This window comes from Terrapene carolina, unplaced genomic scaffold, assembly GCF_002925995.2.
Source record: "Terrapene carolina triunguis isolate 2854851 unplaced genomic scaffold, T_m_triunguis-2.0 Scaffold112, whole genome shotgun sequence".
NCBI lineage: Eukaryota > Metazoa > Chordata > Testudines > Emydidae > Terrapene > Terrapene triunguis.
Window position 1 is genome coordinate 11,510,372 of NW_020664463.1, and position 12,240 is coordinate 11,522,611.

At 41.3% G+C, this 12,240-nt stretch overlaps 1 protein-coding gene across 4 annotated transcripts in view; it reads right to left on the reverse strand.

Moving 5' to 3' along the window:
• The window catches only part of SHISAL1 (shisa like 1), a 160,816-nt gene that overhangs the window by 72,837 nt on the left and 75,739 nt on the right, over positions 1-12,240 (reverse strand). Inside the window, exon 1 of one of the 4 annotated variants that reach the window (XM_024213631.2) lies at positions 5,063-5,101. The exons of the other annotated variants lie outside the window; for them this stretch is intronic. The gene's annotated coding sequence lies outside the window, so the exon portion shown is untranslated. Of the gene's footprint in view, positions 1-5,062; positions 5,102-12,240 lie in introns of those variants that run through there. 4 annotated transcript variants of the gene reach the window in all.

Here is a 12,240-nt window from a genome sequence, read left to right on the forward strand (position 1 = left end):
TACTGGATCATGATGGGATTATTGGCATGACTAGAATATTAAAAATCAATGGGTTAAATCTATTTTGGAAGGATGGAGTGGAGAAACGGAGAGAGGGGAGTGCCATACTATGTCAAAAAAAATTACTACTTATCACCGACAACTCAGAAGCAAATGTTCTTGAATGCGGATAGATAAATGTTCTAATAGATAAAGCACAAGATGGGGAACTAGTTGGTGTCTTCTACAGACCACCAAATCTCTCTCACACACGCTCACATGCAAAAGGGGACTTCAACTTGAGTGACCTAAGGTGGAGGTCTCATGCTGCCAGTATTAAAAAAACAACTTTGGAATTTCGAACACTTATATATGACAATTTCCTAACTCAAAAAGGGTTACATCTAACATGGTGGGATTTAATATTAGACCTCATCTTGACAAATAAAGAGGAACTGGTCACAGAACTAAAATTAGAGGTAGCTCAGGCTAGGTCTACACTACGGGGGGGGGGGGGTGTCGACCTAAGATATGCAACTTCAGCTACATGAATAACCTAGCTGAAGTTGCGTATTTTAGGTTGACTTACCTGGCTGTGAGGACGGCGGCGAGTCGACCGCTGCCACGCCGCCGTTGACTCCGCTTCCGCCTCTTGCCGCGGTGGAGTTCCGGAGTCGACGGCAGAGCCATCGGGGATCGAGTTTATGGCGTCTTCACTAGACGCGATAAGTCGATCCCCAATAGATCGATTGCTACCTGCCGATCCGGTGGGTAGTGAAGATGTGCCCTCTGATACAAGTGATTTATGATTTGATTATGTTTGTTCTGTGCAAATAGAATAAAATCCAAATCAATTTTATATATAAGTTAGGAAATTGTCCTAACTATGAGTTAGGAAATTGTCATATATAATTGTTTGAAACTGCTTTCAAAGGGCCAATTTTACTAACCTGAAATCAATTATAAGTTAAATCTGTTGGGAGAAAGAATTTAAACAGAAAAATGCAAACAATAACTGGGTACTTATTAAGAACATTTTACTATATACCCCAAAAGCCACAAATGAGAAAGAAGGCCAGATTGGTTAATAAACCAGCCTGGCTTAGAGGGGAAGTAAAAGCAGCTATAAAAATGCAAAAATATTAGAAGAAAGGGGAAGTTGATAGTAACAAATATAACACAGGAATTGTAGAAAATTGATTAAGGAAGTAAAAAGACTTAAGGAGAGTTAAGGAAAATCAGGAGTTTTTAAAGTATATCAGGAACAAAAGGAATCCTAACAAATGGATTTGATCCATTACAAGATTGAAATGGTAGAACTGTCAATAATAATTCAAATGAGGCAGAAGTGTTCAATAAATATTTCTGTTCTGTATTTGGGAAAAAGCCAGATGATGTAGCCATATCATTCTTATCCATTCCAACAGTAACTAAGGATGATGTTAAACACCAGTTACAAAAGCTAGACATTTTTAAAATTAGCAGGTCCAGATAACTTGTATCCAAGAGTTTTAAAAGAGCTAATCAAGAGTTCTGTGGAATAGTAACGTTGATTTTCAGTAAGTGTTGGAACACTGGGAAAGTTCCAGAGGACTGGAAAAAGGCTCATGTGCCAAGGGTAAGCAGAAGGACCTGGGTAATTATAGGCCTTTCAGTCTGACATCGATCACAGGCAAGATAACAGAGTGGCTGATTTGGGACTCTATTAACAAAGAAAAAGGAGGGTAATAAAACTAAAGCCAATCAACATGGGTTTATGGAAAATAAACCCTGTCAAACTAACTTGATTTTATCATGAGATTACAAATTTGGTTGATAAAGGTAACAGTGTTAATGTGATATACTTACAATGCTGTAAGGTATTTGACTTGCTAACTCATGACATTTTGATTAAGAAACTAGAATGATACAAAATCAACTTATGGTACACATTAAATGGACAGATCTCCAGACGTAACCAAACAAGGCATCATCATTGAGCGGGTGTGTTTTTAGTGGGGTCCAAAGGGGACCTGTTTTTGTTGCTATTCTATTTAACATTTTTATCAATGACCTGGAAGAAATAAAATCACAACTGATAAATTTTACAGATGACATAAAGATTGAGGGAGTGGTAAATAATGAAGAGGGCATGTCACTGCTACAGAGAGATTTGGATCGCTTGGTAAACTGGGCACAAGCAAACAATATGCATTTCAACAAGATCAAATGTAAAGTCATAAATCTAGGAAAAAAGAATGTAGGCCATACTTACAGGATGAGAGACTCCATGCTGGGAAGCAGTAACTCAAAGAGATTTGCAGGTATGGGTGGATAATCAGCTGAACATGAGCTCTAGTGCAATGTTGTGGCCAAAATGGCTAATGCGATCCTTGGATGTATGAACAGGGGAATATCAAGCAGGTATGTGGTACTGGTGTGACTGTTACTGGAATAGTATGTCCATTTCTTGTGTCCACAATTCAAGAAGAACGTTGATAGATTGCAGAGAAGAGAAGAGCCATGACAATGATTCAAAGATTGGGAAACATGGCTTATATTAAAAGACTGAGGGAGCTGTTGTATTAGTTTAGATCAGTGATCACCAACCTGTAGATCGCGATTGACTGGTTGATCCTGGCGCCTCTGCCTGTCGATCGCAATCTCCAGCAGCTAAAAGTCCGGTGGTGCAGCGGGGCTAAGGCAGGCTCCCTGCCTGTCCCAGCCCCATGCTGCTCCTGGAAGCGGCCGGCACGCCTCCACGGTCCCTTGCGGGGGCAGGGGTATCAGCGCTTTGCTCCTGCCTGCAAGCACCACCCCTGCAGCTCCCATTGGCCGCAATTCCCCATTCCTGGCCAATGGGAGCTGCGGGGGCGGTGCCTGTAGGCAGGAGCAGCACGCAGAGCCACGTGCCCCCACCCAGGGGCCGCTGGGGTGTGTTGGCTGTTTCCAGGAGTGGCGTGGGGCTGGGGCAGGCAGGGAGCCTGCCTTAGCCCCGCTGCGCTGTTGCCCAGCAACTGCCTGAGGTAAGTGCTGCCCAGCGGGAGCCCGCACCACAACCCCTAACCCTGAGCCCCCTCCTGGACCCAGCACCCCATACCCCCTCCTGCAGCCCAACACTGTGCCCCAGCCCAGAGCCCCCTCCTGCACCCAAACTCCCTCCCAGAGCTTGCATCCCTCACCTCCTCCTTCACTCCAACCCCCGCTTGAGGCTCAGCCTGGAGCCCCTTCCCACACTCCGAACCCCTCGTCCCCAATCCAGAGCCAACACCCCCTCCCCAACCCCCTGCCCCAACCTGGTGAAAGTGAGTGAGGGTGGGGGAGAACGAGCAACAGAGGGAGGGGGGATGGACTGAGTGGGTCAGGGCTTCGGGGAAGGGGCGGGGTAGATCCTGGGTTGCACTTACATTCAAAAAGTGATGTTATGTGTAAAAAGGTTGGAGACCACTGGATTAGATGGAATATATGGGCCAAAGATTTTAACATAATCCAGTCACTGTCTGACATTTAACAGTGTATACCAAACCCCAGACCTTAAGAGACCTCAGCATGCTTAGTACCATGGCATACACCTCATTAAGCATCCTTTTCACTTTTTATTAAAGATAAAAAAAGAAGAAGGAAAAACAGTTAGATTTGAAATGTAAAATATTACAAGTCTTTTGTTTTAACAACATCCCTTGACCCCTTTCCTTTTAGCTGGAGAGAGTTTTCAGAAAGCCCCCCCCCCTCTTTTTAAGACAGTTTCTTAGATGGTATCAAAGACAGCAATAACTGTCCTTTTGGGGAAAAGAGGGCCACTTAGGGATCTGGGACAAAATCAGTACTTGGTCCTGCTAGTGAAGGCAGGGGGTTGGACTTGATGACCTTTCAGGGTCCCTTCCAGTTCTATGAGATAGGTATATCTCCATATAAAAAAAAAAGTTTGTCATGATAAGCTGGAGCCGTTATTGTTAAAGTCTGATCCCATTTCATCTCAGGTGGTGTTTGGGTAGGAGTGGTGATGTCAGCTGGATCCCTGTCTCTGGCCTGCTCTGGTCAGGACATCCCTCAGGATCAGGAGGACTAAGGCTTGGGGTCCCTGCAAGCACCACCCCTGCAGCTCCCATTGGCCGCAGTTCCCCATTCCGGACAATGGGAGCTGCAGGGGTGGTGCTTGCAGGGACCCCAAGAAACGGTGGGGTGGTAGCGATGATGGCGAAGCTCGCTCCAGTAGCCTCCATCCTGTTCTTTTTTCTCCCCCTCCCCCAAAGGCTCTTTCTTTAAGGACCCACAAAAAGCACAGTGGGTGGAATAGCCCATCCCCTCATTATTTTGCCCATCTATTAGGTCTAGTTGCCGACACACCTATTTTGGTTCACTGATTTCTGGACCCATATTTTGTGTTTACCAAGCATGATCTTAACACATTCCTTGAGTTCTATCAGTAGCCTTTGTGTTTAGACTAATTCAGTCTTTGTCTCCTTTTTGTGCCTTTTCCCATCAACATGTGTTATTATAGTTATTGTGACATTTTATGAACTTTCACATACTTTTTACAGCTGAGCTCACAATTAAAGTAAATTGATAGGCCCAATTATTAGTCTTCTCATCCTAAGAAAGCTTAAGAAAGAGAAAGTTAAAGGGTGCCTTGATCAAAGTAGCTACAAAGAAAACAGAAATTTGAGAATAGAGGGCTTTTCAGACTAGCCGAGAAAGGTAGAACAAGACCCAGTGGCTTGAAGTTGAATTTAAACTAATTCAGACTAGAAACATTTTTAACAGTGAGGGTAATTAATCACTGGAATAATTTACCAAACGTTTTGATGGATTCTCCGTCACTGGGAATTATTAAATTGAAAATTGTATGTTTTTTTCCCTGAAAGAGACGCTCTAGTTCAAACAGTAATCAATTCAGGGAAGTCCTATCGCCTGTGTTATACAAGTCAAGCAAGATGATTACAATAGCCTCTTCTGGATTTATAATCTATCAATCTATGAATCAATATTGCCAACTCTTGCAATTGTATCATTGTGACACTCTATACCTCAAAGTAGCACCCTGGGACCCCACATTCACCACTGTGATATAATTATGATACAGTTGTATTTGTACAAAGTATACCTTGTGAGGTATCATTTTAAAAGTCTTGATCATTTGAACATTAATATCCTGTTGGATTTTATGTGCTATCATTATGTGTGAAGTTATGAAGTATTGCTATTTGTGTTACTGAAATATGTTATGAGTTTGGGAAACATCCACAGCTATCCTTTCAGTTGCAACAAAGGAGAGCCAGACAGGCATTGATGGCCCATCAAAAAGAATCCACTCTCCCAGAGAGTGCACGTCAGCAATGGAGACTGCTTGGTCCCCATGTCACAGCGGGGATCTTTCTAGCAGCTGGAAGAAAGTATAAAAAGAGAGACAGTTTCATTATCACTTGATCTCGCTCCCCCCTCCCTCCATCTCAATACCTGAAAGATCATCTGGACTACAAAGACTTGGAATGAGGGAGATTGGTCCCTGGCTGGAAGGGTGTTCAGTCTGAGCATTGAGAACTGTATGCTGCCTGTAACATCCAGCGGGGTCAGAGACTATTTGATTCAAATCTTGCTTAGTCTGTTAAAGTTAGAATTTAGACTGCAAATTTATTTTTGTTTCTTAGGTAACCAACTTTAATCTCCTCTACTTATAATCATTTAAAATCTATCTTTCTGAAGTTAATACATTTGTTTTATATTTTACCTAAAACAGTGTGGTTTTGGTTGAAGTGCTTGGGGAAATCTCAGCTCCGGTAGAGCACATCTACTACCCTATTGTCAGAATGGTGAACTTATTAATGAGCTTACACTGTCCAAGGGAACCTTGAGCAGTACGAGACGGTGTATTTCTGGGGTCCAAGGCTGGGGATTGGTGCCTCTCTGTATGATTCATAAGTGGCTCAAGGAGCAGTCATGTAATACAGCTGGTGTGGGGCTCCACATGTTGATGGCTGAGTGATCACAGTGTCTGGAGGGGTGTTGCTGCTTGTCACTGGCATAGCTTTGTGAGAGACAACCCAGGCAAGCGAGTTAAGGATACACAGTGGTCCCACAGTTCCAGGTTGTACCTGGGGATCCCCAGTACAATCATAAGTCTTAATTTTTCCCTTAAGCCCCTGCTCCTCAAATCAGAAACCAGAAGACAGGTAAAAAGAAACCCAAATGTATCACTTTTTAAAAATTTCATAATTTCTAGGCCAAGAGCATGATGTTTTTAAGCCTGACTCATGACTTTTGAACACTTGGGTACTGCATTAGTACTAGATACTGGTGTCTGGATGCCACAGTGATAGGTGTGTGAAAAATGCCAAAGATAGATAAACAGATGCTAGTAGTATAGACTAGTACTATACATCGAAGACCAAGCATATGAAGGAATCAGGTTTTTTTGTTTAGAAAAACTGGGAACTGCATCTATTATATAACCCCTGATTGCAAAATAAAGGGAACATTCCTGACCTCTTCTTGCTTCTCCCTTTGTGCCTGCTGTTCTCTAGTGCTGGGTGAAACTGTCAGATTCAGTGCTGTGTAGCTCAGGATGCTCCCTGAGCTATTTGGACAGGGCAGCAGGTAGAATAAGTGAAACACGAAGAGGTGAAATGTTTCCTAAGCTTTGGCCACAAAAGTGAAGTTGGAGATAGGAATGTTATAATTTGCAAGGCCGTAGCTGGAGAATTTTTTTATTATTAATAGTTAGACTGGACAGGGGGATTTAAAATGAGTTTGGAGCATTAAGCTTGGAGGGATGAGGAAAGCATTGTTTTATCAGTGTCAGTAGCATGTGGCAAGTCCAGTGGGTGGGGCACAGGACTGGGTGGGAGCCAAGAGACCAGGGGTTCTCTTCCAAGCCTGGCCAATCAATGACCTTCTGCATAGCTTTGGGCAAGATGTTTCTCCCCTCTGTGGTTTCAGGTTACGGAAATAATGGTACTCGCTCATCTTTGTAAAGTGGTTGAGAACCTTTGATGAAAAAGTATATTATTATTTTCATTAGTGAAAATGCAACCCAGAGAGATTGGGGAAAAAAGAGAATTCCAGAGGAGGGTCCTGTGATGATGTTGCTAATGAGCAGAGCAGCTATATAAGGGAGAAATAATGGGAAGACAGCTTTTCATTTTCACTGGCTGAGAGCTTCTGGTTGCACTGTAATCTGAACTCATTCTATGGCCTCTCTGAACCCTGGATGCCGTAGTGTTTGATATTGTCAGCTCACTGTTCTGTGTTTTATTGTTTAATTGATGGAATTTGTTAGCAGGCTTTAGTCAAATGAGTTGGTGCATTTTGGCTCTCACTGTGCTATTGTGTACACAACTTTGGTTGCCTATGCACCCTGTCTGCCTGCTTATCTAGGAGTCTTTCCTTGTGAGTCATTGGAAAGAAAGAGATCGCCAAAAGAAAGAACTGCTTCATGTGACAAGCAGTCTTGATGTAAAAACACATAAGCATCTCAGAGTACAAGAAGGAAAGATACTGCATCTTTAAACACAGTTAGGTAAATATAAGTTATAATTATATTTTACACTTAAAAAAAAAAAAAAAAACTAAGAGCAAGACAAACCTGAAGATTGAGTAGAAGAATTTACAAAATATAACAACAGTGTCAAACAAGTTCAAGTCACCGCCACAGCTGGATATTTTATTCATCTTAAAAGCATATTATATGACAGTGTATGGATAGCACTTTAACACTGATTTGCACTTTACTGTTGGCTATTATTTGTACTGTTACTATCCAGTGGTCCTATTAGGGATGAGGGTCTTATTTTGCCTGGCCTGCTCATGTGGTAGTGGGAGTAGGAGTAATAATAAATAAAATAAAATACAATAAATAATAAGAACAACAACAATAATAATAAAAATAGTCCCTGCCCCAAAGAGATTACAGTTTTAGGCCTTATTTACAGAGAGATCTTCTAGTGTTGTAATTGATATAAAAGTGCTTAGATTTGCATAGTTTATGCTGGTTCTCCCGACCACTGTAAGTATAGCTACACCTACAGTAGGGCTTTTACAAGCATAAGTGGTGCCAGTAAAAAATACCCCACTCCTCTAACTGACATAGCTATGCAGGTAATACTAGTGCTATACTAACTCTAGTGGCTTAATACCAACATAACTTGCATCAACCAAAATTTGTAATGCAGACATGGCCTTAATCTTATAAATAACTCTCTCGTTTCCTTTTACTATTTAATAAATCTTCATATAGTTTATTTTAGGATCTGCTACAAACATTGTCCTTGGTGTGCAATCTCAGGTGTAATTGATCTGGAGTAAGTGACTGGTCCTTTGGGACTCGGAGTAACCTGAATATTGCTGTGATTCTTGGTCATAAGGGCCATCAGTCACAGAGATACACTCATCTGGGTGGCAAGACAATCTGGAGTTCCAAAGGGACTGGCTGTAATTCCATTTAAGGCTGTTAAGGTGCCTTAGGAGTTTGTACTTGGTGCAGTTGGTTGGTGAAATCTGCATTTAGAACGCATGACCAATTTGGGGTTTGTGCCCCGTTTTTTTAACAGTCTCCCCTGAGGTTGGTACTTGCGCTCTTGTGCCACCGTTGGGAACGTCACACTCACATCCATAAGTAATAAAGTTGTTGTTGTCAATAATAATGGCTAGAGACAGCTGTTAAAGTAGACTGCCACAGGAAGGGGAGCTGTGAGGGAGCACTGCAAGCTCATGCCAGGGACAGGAAAGGAAGATCCCCTCAGCATATAGCAGAAGTGGGGAAGCTACATTTCCTCTCAGACCCCCCTTTTGTGCTAGCCCCCATTATTGATCAATATGTCAGATCTCTAAAGAAGGTAACCTGGCTTTTGACTGGCTAAGCAGCTGCAATATTCTTAAAGAATATAAAAAGCTGATTTTAAGAAACTGACCAGCTGGAGTCCTAGAGTCTGCTTCCCTGCAGCCACACCAGCTTATAGGTTTTTAAATTGAAAAGCTAAATTTGGAGCACAGTGAACTCTCTCAACATCAACTCCTTATTAAAAATTAAGAGTTACAACTCTGCATGGCCGAGGGAAGCGCTACTGAAACCTTTGTCCACCAGTCTCGAGCTGAAAACCTCGGGGGGAGGGAGGGAGAAAGGCGAAGAGTTAGAGGAGTCAGAGAACAGCAGGTGTGGAGGATGTAGAACAGCAGGACATGAGGGAGGGAGAGCAGCTTAGCTCCACTCTATATGTCTGTGTTTTAGGAAATAAAGGACTATGTAAAACAAAGCTATGCTGCTGATGGCATCACAGGCCTGAGGCTTTGTTCCTGAGCCTTTCAATGAACAGTCATTTATAAAGTCTCTTCTTTTGTGTATAACTCAGAATTCTTGAAAAATACCACATAGACCAATGGGTAAATGAGATTGTATCTATTTAATAAGACTAGTAATTCCTAGCACAACATTTTGAAGAGATGCTGGTCCCAGTCTTGCAATTGGCTGTGCATAGGCAGATTCCTGCACCCTGGTGGAGCCCTATTATCTTCAAAGGGTCTCTACGCAGGTGCAAGGAGTCTGGTAACAAAGATAGTTGCAGGACTGAGACCACTACCAGTTTAAAAATTATATCCTTTATTTAGTGTGCTTGTATATGCATGTTCATACATATGCACACACTGTATATGCTCTTATTTATTATTATTTGTATTACAGTAAGGGTAATCATGTAGTCATGGATCAGGACCCCTGATGTATTAGATACTTTACAAAAACATAACAAAGTAATGGTCCTTACCCAAAAACTTAATTATATATGATCATTATATTTATACAGACGACCAATAATCTGTATCTATCTATATATTGCAACATTATGCTAGTGCATGAAAACCAAAAGTTTTGTTTATTTTTTAAAAAAATATTGCCCAATCTGAATTAAGTACAAAAAACCCTATATAAATAATGAAAAGTAAATCAAGTCCAGACCCTGCAAAGACCTATTCACATGCTCATCGTTCATCAGTAGTCCCACTGCATTCAATTTTTGTGTGTAACCCAGGTACTGATCTGAGGTGCCCATAGTTTAAAACTAGTCTTCCTATGTTAACACGCCCTGTGTTACGTATGGTAGAAAGTAAACAAGAACCATAATCCATCCTAAAATGCGAAGTTATGACCAGAAAGCAACTGACTGATGAGTTGCAAATCTAGGAGTGTGAGTGTCCTTGAACTGACAATAGTGTTTTATGCTGGGAAAGAAAATATTATTTCTGAAAACACTGCTGTGCTTTTCTCCAAGCCAATATTTTGTTTCTAGTTATAAATCCACATCCTCCTAAACCCGAACTCACATTAGTATGCACTGACTGTAAGCACCTTATGGCTTGCAGATGGAAAGTGCACTATGAGTCATGCATAAAATAAACATGACCCAACCATGTATTTTATTCAGCTCCATTGCTTTATGCTATAGAAGTTTCCTCTCTATGGAGAAATGCACCAATTTCCATATATTTTATAAAGGAGCTTAAATTTTGTGTTTTGATTATCACCTTAGATGACAAATAATAAAGATGGAGGGTGAAATCCTGGCTCTTTTGAAGTCAATGGGAGTTTTGCCATTGTAGTTAATGGGGCCAGGATTTTACACTAAGTGTTCATATCTGTAGTAATAAACCACAACTACTCTTCTTTGGCTTGCTATAGGTGATATATCCATTAATACAACCTTTCGAAAGTGGCACTCTTAAAATCACCACCTTTACATCCTCCTGTTATAATATTTAGCACATATGTAGCACTTGAGATCTTCAAGTAATTGTACAAACACAAATTCATAGCATGTGAAGTAGAGGAGTATTGTACCCCTTATATATATGTGGGGAAACAGAAATATTACTAATAATTTGTATTGCAGTAGGACCTAGAGGTCCCAAGTGAGATCAGGGCCTCATTGTGCCTCTGCCCTGAGCAATTTACAATCTAAATAGACGAGGCAAACAAAGGGTAGCAAAGAGGAAGTATTATCCCCATTTTACAGATTGGGAACTGAGGTCCAGAGTGATAAGACGGCTGTCCAAGGTTACACAGGAAGTCTGTGACAGACCTGGGAGTTGGACCAAGATCTCTCAGGCCAAGTCCAGAGTCTTAAGTACAACACTGTCCTTCTGTTTAAAAGAAACAGTCTACTCTGAAAAGTGGCTATATAAAAATGAACAACAGACCTGCTTCCTGTGTGTATACAGTTATATAGACTTACGTTAGTGCCTAAAATAATATTTTTATTTTATATCTGCAGAACCAAAACACGAGAGAGAGCACATCTAGGTAACTTAGGATATGTCTACACTGCAGTTAGAAACCCATCTGTTCCAGGCCAGCTGACTTGGGCTCGTGGGCTCAGGCCCAGGGACTTGCAGTGTAGACGTTCGGGCTTGAGCTCTGGGACCCTATCACCTTGCAGGGTCCTAGAGCACAGGCTCCATCCCGAGCCTGGATGATTACACTGAAGTTAAACAGCCCCTTAGCCTGACCCCTGTGAGCCTGAGTAGCTGGCATGGGTCAGCCGCAGGTTTTTAATTGCAGTGTAGACTACCCATAGTGGTGGACAGTACCCTGTCTGCACTATATGTAAAATCGCAAATTAAAGGTGACTATTCATTTATCATAACCAGATTGTACAGTGCTTTCCAAGCAAGTAAAATGTCAAAGAGGGAGATTTAAAAAGGGTGCCTATGTCCATTAAGTTTCGGCGGGAGTTAGGTAACTGATTGCCATTGCGTCTTTGAAAATATTCACCAAGGTTCCTGCCCCAAAGAGCAGATGGGGCAAAATAGCCTAGGCTGGGTCTAAATCAATACATCTGTTTCTTGCTTTATTACGAAGTTTTGATGAGTGATGCTAGCCACACTTTAACACAGAAGCACAGATATTCCCATTTACAAATAGATATTTCTAACAGGATCCTCATTTGGCTTTGAAACACAAAGACAACAATGAACAAGGACATCACTCAGATATGTTAAAGAAATTAAACAAGGGTAACAGTGCTTTAAGTAATGCTTTGATTTCAAAAAATAATGCTTTGTTTTTTGAAACTTTGAGTAAGAATACTTCCTACTCTTTGTTGTTAATACCACACAATATATATTACCTAACTGAGGGCCTCTTACTGAACCTCTTACTCTCAGTGGTGAACAGTTACTCTCAAATGCCATTAACTATGCAAATCCTTTTATTTTTTAAACAGATCTAACTTATTTTATTTTTATGTCAATTTTATGATCACGTACAAGAAAAAATATTAAGCAAAAGAGAAAGCT